The sequence below is a fragment of the Ambystoma mexicanum genome, chromosome 5p (assembly GCF_040938575.1).
Source record: "Ambystoma mexicanum isolate Mex_15411 chromosome 5p, UKY_AmexF1_1, whole genome shotgun sequence".
NCBI lineage: Eukaryota > Metazoa > Chordata > Amphibia > Caudata > Ambystomatidae > Ambystoma > Ambystoma mexicanum.
Window position 1 is genome coordinate 398,746,831 of NC_090930.1, and position 8,583 is coordinate 398,755,413.

Here is an 8,583-nt window from a genome sequence, read left to right on the forward strand (position 1 = left end):
CCTTCATAGAACTGCCACAAATAATCCTAACAACACTAACAGTCTCTCAGGTATAAGGCTAGAATTCGACTACTGTGCAGGAATCGTAAAATGTACTATAAACACATATGAAGATACACATGAATTCCTAATGTAATTACTACAAGTACTGGAAACTAAAAACATCCCTATAAATGATTTCTTCCAAATTTAATATACGTGCACACATACGCACTCTCTGCAACCATGTTTCACAAGAGCACATCCCTAATGAATGATTTGTGTATGTATCCATACCAAATCCTGAATCCATTGCATTTCACCAGCTTCTGCATAATGCAAGTCATGGCTTATTATGCCCTTTTTGCAAATCAGACACTCATTCCACCATGCAAATGAACACACAAAGCCAATATGTCATACTAATGCTTCTAAGGTACAATGCAGATGGCCATACCCCTACAATATTACCTATAATTACTATGCACAAATTGCTACTGTGGTGGTTGAGGCCAGTGGACAGATTCTGGGGCGCATGGCCATGCCCCCCAGAATCTGTTCACTGGCCACAACCACCACAAGACAATTAACCATGTAAAAACTACATACAATACACCATCAAATAATACAACTCGCCCTAAACCCCCTGCAATCAAAATGATGTCTGCGGCCAGCGAAATAGAGTGCAGACTCAGCAGTATTTGCAAACCCTTTTTTCACCTATAAAAACTGCTCCATATGACCTTCATTCCACTCCCCTACCATTTCTATGCCCTCTTTCAGCCATCAAATAATCCCAAATGTCTTTTCCAAGCTGCTACTTACAGGCACGGTCTGTGGACTAACGCGGTGTCTCCGGAGCAAACGCACCCACATCCTCTTTTTTCACTTAGACAAACAGCCCCATATCATCTCTCTTCCACTCCCCCGCCACCTCCAGCCCCTCCTTCCACCACCAAATAACCCAAAATGTGTTTTCCAGACTTTTCCCCTGCCGCACTATCCACAGGCACCCTCCGGTGTTCGCAGATCCAACATGGCGTACATTTCCAAAAATATGACGCACCTCATTGAGTGGCACCAAAGTTATAAGCCATCCAAAAATTGCTTTTCACCAACCATGTTATGCAGAAATAAGCACAGATGCCCCTGAACATCTAAGATGTTTGCGGACATCACAGGACTGTCCCAGTCTGTTCCCAGACTTCGGGGAAGAAAAACACATTTTTGGGCTCTTTAAGCCCATATGCCATCCCATCCTCATCACCCCTCATCCCCACAGAGATTGTTTGATAAGTTTGACAAGTTCAATGTTTTGTTTTTTTATTTGTTTTTAAGGCGATGTTCGTGGACTATGGCGCTGTCTGCAAATCCAACATGGTGGGCGCTTCCAAAAATCGGACGCACCTCATGCTTTTTACCATCCAATCAGTGGGCGTGTTTGATTTCCATGTGCCTCACTCTGCCCTCTTGGCCAATCAGAGACTTGTATGTGGACCGAACAGGTGAGTATGCAGACAGAATCCAAATATCATAATTCTTTTTTTACCTACTTTTTGGCTGTTTAAAAAAAAGAAAATACTGGATGGATTTACACCAAATTTATAAAAGCACATGTTTGGGACCAAGCCGCCACTCCTGGCACAGATTTGGTGAAAATTCATCCAGCGGTTGGGCTGTAGTCGTGAGCAATTTTTATTTCCATTGCATCTATTGGAAAAACCACACATTTCTGGACCCCCATAGCTATACTACATCCTATGTGGAGATTTCAATTCAGAAATTTGTATTGAAGAGGAAGGTGGTAGTGACCTGGGGAGTATGTGTAAAAATAAAGGGTGGGTTGCGAGAAAATCCGCTCAAGGGAATCTATGGGCACAGTTTCTCGGTGGCTGGGGGATGAGATGTGCAAATGATTTAATGGAGGGATTGGGAGACACTACTACATGGTCAAGTGGGAAGTGGAGCTCCACTATAGACTATATTTTCGTCTGTACAAAAACCTTCGCTCTTATCGAGGGATTCACCCTGATTGATTCCATGGAAAGTGATCACAAGATGTTGACTGTTACAATGGCAATGATGGAAAGCGTGGGTGAGGACCCCGTTTACGATGTTCAGGTACTCCTTAACGCCCAACATAATAGAGTTGTGTGGCACAAGGCTAATATAGCCAAAATAAATAGATATTTTCAGGAGGATTTTGATTGCTCTACTTTCGGGCACAATAAGTCATTGTATACCCACAACTCTTTTTTGGGGTATGTCTCTTCTGCAATTCACTCAAAATTAAAGAATAAAAATAATAAAATAGTTCTGAGGAGACAAGAGCCTCATAAACATGCGTTCTCTGAAGAGATGCAATGCCTTAAAAAAACCGAAATCGCCAAATACGAGGCATACTAAGTGCCCACAAACAAGGCCTAGCGAATATAGATTGGAGGGATTTAAATCGTGCAAAAAATAAATGGAAAACAAACGTCAAATGCTTACGAGCTCAATTATATCAGGAGGACGCTACAGATATGTTGACTTCACTTAAGGAAGTGAATTCCCGCAGGTTCTGGACTTTAATTAATAAACCCGGGTATTCACAGAGCAAAGCCTTAACAACTTGCGTAAGTGAAGAGAAATGGGTAGGACATTTTGGAGTACTATACTCCACCCCAACCGGAACCTGGAATCCCCCGTCTTACATTGTAAATACCCCATGGAACATCACATTTGGGGATAAAGATGTTGAAAATAGAATCACCAGATGTGCATCCTCTAGTGCGCCGGGGCCGAATCGGCTTAGTAACAATGTCATGAAAGACAACCCTAGATTATGGGCTAAAATGTTATTTCTGTTATACAAAGACGTCATTCGCACGAGGAATCTGCCATCCAGTTGGAAAATGTCTTACATTATTCCCATATATAAAAAAGGGGACAGGACTGTACCGGGTAGCTATAGGCCTATAGCCCTTTTAGATGTCGACTCGAAAATCTTTGCAGGAATTGTCCTTGAACATATCCAGACATGGATTGACAAATTTAACATTTTATCACCATATCAGCCATATGTGTACCACATTTATACATCTTGGTGATGCATTCCTTGACATACTCAGGATGCACAATGTTGGTCACTCAACGGACAAGTCCATGTATTTTTCCAGGCCTCCCACACCTTGCGCCTGCTCTAGTAGAATGAATTGGCTCATAGCCTCTTCATGCTCGGTCAGCTCCTCCTCCTCTGGTGACCCCCCTCCAGTTGATTGAGCAGAGGCCAGATTGGCACCCAGCTTGGACTTGGTGTGACGGGTGAGATCATTCCAGCGCTTCACTACCTGTGCAGCAGTGCGCTTCTCAAACCCGTAAGCGTTGATCTCGACTGTGACATGCTGCCAATGCACCATACGCTGAGCAGTTGTATGTGTACTCCCGGGATGCTGGCACATGTCACAGTGGTAAATGGTTACACAGTCCATGAGGATCTTGCGTTTGTCATCATGGAGGGTCTACTTCCTCAATGTGCCAGTGTTCTGTGCCGTATCATGGGGTTGAGCCTGTTCCTGCTGTGCAGGCTTTGCCTTCTTGCCACAAGGTGTTAGGGCCACCCCTGTGTGGCTGGTACCACTTTGAGGTCCAGATGCCGGACCACAAGTGGCCAGGAGCATGGCATGACCCCCTGGGGCTGGGGCAGTTGCTTCCACAGCACGTCCCTTACCATTTTTGGCTGGGGCAGCTGCTTCCACAGCATGTCCCGGACCCCCTAGGGCTGGGGCAGCTGCTTCCACAGCACGTCCTTTAACCTTTCAGGCTGGGACAGCTGCTTCCACAGCACATTCCAGCCCCAAGGGGCCGGGAAAGCTCCTTCCACGGGACATCCCTGACCCCAGCCCCATTTCCCTTTTGGCGTCTTTCCACTCATGTTCCAGGTGTAACAGAAATATAGAAGGCACACCCAAGTGATTGTCCTGGGCAATATGAGTGAGGGGGGAGTCTACGTGATGCGAGACGTAGCTCTGTGGTCCAGCAAAGCTCAAATGTATCACAGGTGTGGATATTACGGTATGCGTAATGCACATGCACCCTTAAAAAATAAATAAATGTGTACGCGATATCAGGATAGCTTCTGAAATAAGAAAAAAGCGGTGCGCGATACGCAGTGGCACCCAGCAACACAAAAAATGCATACAGGAAACCTGGAAAATTACCAGAAAGGTAAGAATAGTGGTATGCGATACACATGGGCACCCAGAGTTGAAAGAAATGCATACGGGACTCACTGTTGGCCTTGTAAAAATCAAAAGTAGATGCATGTATGCGCAGATGCAAACCCCCACCAAAATAACAAGTTTGTATGGTCCCTAAAGTGAACGGAATGCACGGCCCCTCAAAATACGCAGTACTTCACTAATCTGTGTGCTCCCCTTTGCACACACATTCAGAGTTGCTTCTACACTACTTTTGTGTCTCCGAATATGTCATATAAGTTACGCTCTTTCCTCTGATTTCATGTGTCCACGCTTTTCTCATTTTTTTATGCACAAAGTCCCTTCACTCTGTTCACGGCTGCCATCATTGCGAGACACAGAAGACCCACGCTCCTGCCGCTGTGCCATTTCACCTGCCTCCACCTGCCCTGTGCTGCCTACAACGTTGCCATCTGCTGCTGCCTGCAAAGTATGTGTGCCTGCCGCCCACATGCATTGCGTTTGGACTGCCTGCTTTCCAGCCATTGCCTATGCTCCTGTCTCCGACCCTGTGACAACCTCAACTGCTGTGTTGGGCTCCCACCGCCCCATTTCACCACCACCACTCTACAGCCCAGCTCCAGGACCACCTTGCCCACCCACACCTGCCTCGGGGTTTGCCATGTCAGCACCATCATCCTCAGGCCAGAGCGGCAACCCCATGGCAGCGAGGCAGAGGGTGTCAACTTCAGCACCAGGGAAGCTGACATCCTGGTGGCAAAGGTTTTGGAGCATTATGATGCCCTCTTCAATCCTGTGATGCAACGCGGAAAGGAAGGATGTTAGCAGATCAGGGACAGGATCACAGATGCCATCAATGTGGAGGGGGTGGCAGTCCACACCTTCAGTCCACACCATCAAGACTGTGCACAAGCACTGGGAGGATCTTAAATCCAGGGCCAACGGCAAGGCAATGCAATACGATACATCCAGGCCGGTGCTACCACAGAGGGGCACCATGCGTGCATGTGTTAGATGTGGGGGAGCAACATGCGGGTCCTGGACAGGTTTTACCCAGTGCTGTACACCCAGGTCTGCGAATTACGCCAATGTCTGGAGTACATTGGTGAGTGGACTGCACTACGATGCATGTGTGTTGTGCAAGTACCAGCATGTTGTCAGTGACCCCCTTAGGCTTGAAGAAAGTATTCTTCTGAGACTAATGTCTGCATACATGCCCCAGACATGGCTCTCCATGTGTGCATTGAGTCATCTTTGGATTTTAAATGTGCTCTTAATTGTATTGTGTGTTGTAGTGCTGTCTTGCAGACCATGCACATGCAATGTTACCTGTGTCTGAGACATTCCAGGATGGCAAGTGTGCCAGTAGAGGTAGTGTTGCCCACGTCATGTGCATGCATGATGCTCATGTGTATTTGGACAAAATAGAAATGTGTGACTATGCATCACTCACGCCTGGATGAAACACGTGTATTTGGATGTCTGATTTAGTCACGTTGAGGCATTGCAGTTTACGGGACTCTGATGTGATTGGTCATGGCACTGCTTGGGCCCTCTGATTTGATGTGTGTGAATGACATGTGTATGTGCTTGTTGCTGTGGCATGCTGGCATGTGCAATTGATGCGTGTGTGTATAGCATACGCAATAGATTGATTGTGACAGTGGCATGTAGTTTGATGTGATCATGTAGAGTGATGGCCAGGCAAATGTCTGCATGGATGTGGATTGCATGTCCATGTGTGTGGGTGTGGAGGTTTATGGTTGTTCCTTTGACAAGTCATGTTCCTGTGAATGTTGGTGATGCCACGCTGGCTTTGGTGCAGTACACTGATGTTGCTGCTCTGTGTCACCAAAGCGGCCGGGCGAGCCCGGATTGGTCTTGGTCTGATAAATGCACGCATCCCGGGAGGTCAGCGCTCGTCGGCATGTATTAGCTCTAGAATTACCACAGTTATCCAAGTAACAGATGGAGCGATCAAAGGAACCATAACTGATTTAATGAGCCATTCGCAGTTTCACTGTACCGGCCGTGTGTACTTACACGTGCATGGCTTAATCTTTGAGACAAGCATATGCTACTGGCAGGATCAACCAGGTAGCCGCACCTGCTGGAGGGTGGCAACGGGGGAGCCGCGCGCCCGCCTCGGAGCCGACCTTCGCTCCCTGCTGGGGGGTGGGTGGAGGACCCGAGCGTCGGGCCCTGGGGCGGACCGGTCGGTCACGCGGGCGCCTGCGGCCCGGCCCGTTCCGCCACGCCACGCTTAGAGGCCGGGCCCAGGCACAACTTGGAGCGGTAGAGGGTTCGCCCGCAACGCCGCCACCGGAGCGGCGACGCAGGGGGTCGGCACCCCGCGGAACGTGCATTCCGAGCTGCTGGAGAAACGTGCTCGGTGGAGCAGGGGCCGCGTCGTGGCTTGCGGTAGGCACACCCACGCTGGGGCTAGCCTTGCGCCACCCGGCCCCGTCCACTCTGATCGGACCACTGGGGGAAGCTGCCGGGCTGATCGGCCTTCGCTGTGCTCGGAGGGGAGAGCCGCCCACCCGGGGGCGGGGGCCCTCCCCGAAGATGGGGGCATACCCTCGACACGGTCCCAAGGCGGGTGGAAGCGAATTGCTTGAAACAACAGCCGAGGCTGGCCAAGCAGTCCAACCCTAGACGGACCAAGTGCGCCAAATCGATCGCATGGAGTGCTCGGGAAAGAGCGCCCCCAGCAGGCCAGTCTCTGCTGGGGTGCTGCGCGGGGCACGGCCCCCGGCCGGCCGGGCCCGGGGAGGTGCGGTGGTTTCGCCCCGGAGCCCGGGCCGGGCAGCCAGCGGCGAGAAATACCCTGGAGGACGCGCAGACAGGTCCCTCTCCCCCCTGTCTATAGTAATCCGCAGGAAGGTGACTGAGCTTTCTTGTAAAGCGCGCGCCCGGAGCGACAGAGGGGGACCTCTCGGCGAAACCGCCCGGGCTCCTTATAGACCCAACTGGAGACGGAATTCAGATTGACGCCCATCCGGACTTCCAGAGCGGCCCGGCCATCTGGTCCTTGCAGTCGTTCCTATGGCCCCACACCAGATGGCCGGCCTCGGAGAGCGGCCATCTGGTAGGGCCATGCATTCCAATGGGCCCGGACGGGCGGTGCTCTGCGGGCCCCGGGCCCGCCTGGCAAAGGACCGAGGGCCGGCAGGTGCCCAAGGGCAGGCATGGGCCAGCACCGGCAGGGCCTCCCCGAGCTCCGGCCAGGCCCCGCCTCAGAGCTTTTCTCCCACCGCATTAGAGCTTTTCCCTGCGGGGAGGGACGGGGACCCCGCCGGGCCTGGGGACCTTTGTAGGACCCGAGGCCGGCCTTGGGCGCCTGCCTGGAGCTCTGGCCCGGGCCGCCTTAGAGCCTCCCCCGCTCCGCATTAGAGCTTCTCCCTCCGGGGAGGGACGGGGACCCCTCCGGGGCTCCCCGGGCAGGTCCGGGGTTGCGTCGACAGACGCCCAAGGCCGGGGTGGTCGCAGCAGCCTGGGGCCCCGGCCCGGGCCGCCTTGGAGCCCCACTCCGCATTAGAGCTTCTCCCTCTGGGGAGGGACGGGGACACCGCCGGGGCTCCCCGGGAACCGCCGCCAGGACGGGACCGACGCGGCGCCCAGGGCCGGGGTGGTTGCAGCAGCCTGGGGCCCCGGCCCGGGCCGCCTTAGAGCCTCCCCCACTCCGCATTAGAGCTTCTCCCTCCGGGGAGGGACGGGGACGCCGCCCGGGGGGGGACGGGACCGACGCGGCGCCCAAGGCCGGGGTGGTTGCAGCAGCCTGGGGCCCCGGCCCGAGCCGCCTTAGAGCCTCCCCCACTCTGCATTAGAGCTTCTCCCTCCGGGGAGGGACGGGGACGCCGCCGGGGCTCCCTGGGAACCGCCGCCGGGCCCGGGGGGACGGGACCGACGCAGCGCCCAAGGCCGGGGTGGTTGCAGCAGCCTGGGGCCCCGGCCCGGGCCGCCTTAGAGCCTCCCCCACTCCGCATTAGAGCTTCTCCCTCCGGGGAGGCCGCCGGGGCTCCCCGGGAACCGCTGCCAGGCCCGGGGGACGGGACCAACGCGGCGCCCAGGGCCGGGGTGGTTGCAGTAGCCTGGGGCCCCGGCCCGGGCCACCTTAGAGCCTCCCCCCACTCCGCATTAGAGCTTCTCCCTCCGGCGAGGGACGGGGATGCCGCCGGGGCTCCCCGCGACCAGTGCTGCGCCCGGGGACCTTCGAGACAGGGGGAAGGGGGTGGGGGGAATGGGGGTTAAGCAGCCCCGGCCGCCCCGGAGCTCCGGCCGGGTCCCCCCCTTAGAGCTTCTCCCTCCACATTAGAGCCTTGCCCTCCGGGACTGACCCACAAAAGCCGTGGAACTCGGGCCCGGCCACTACGAGCGCCCCTTGACACACGCACCCCGT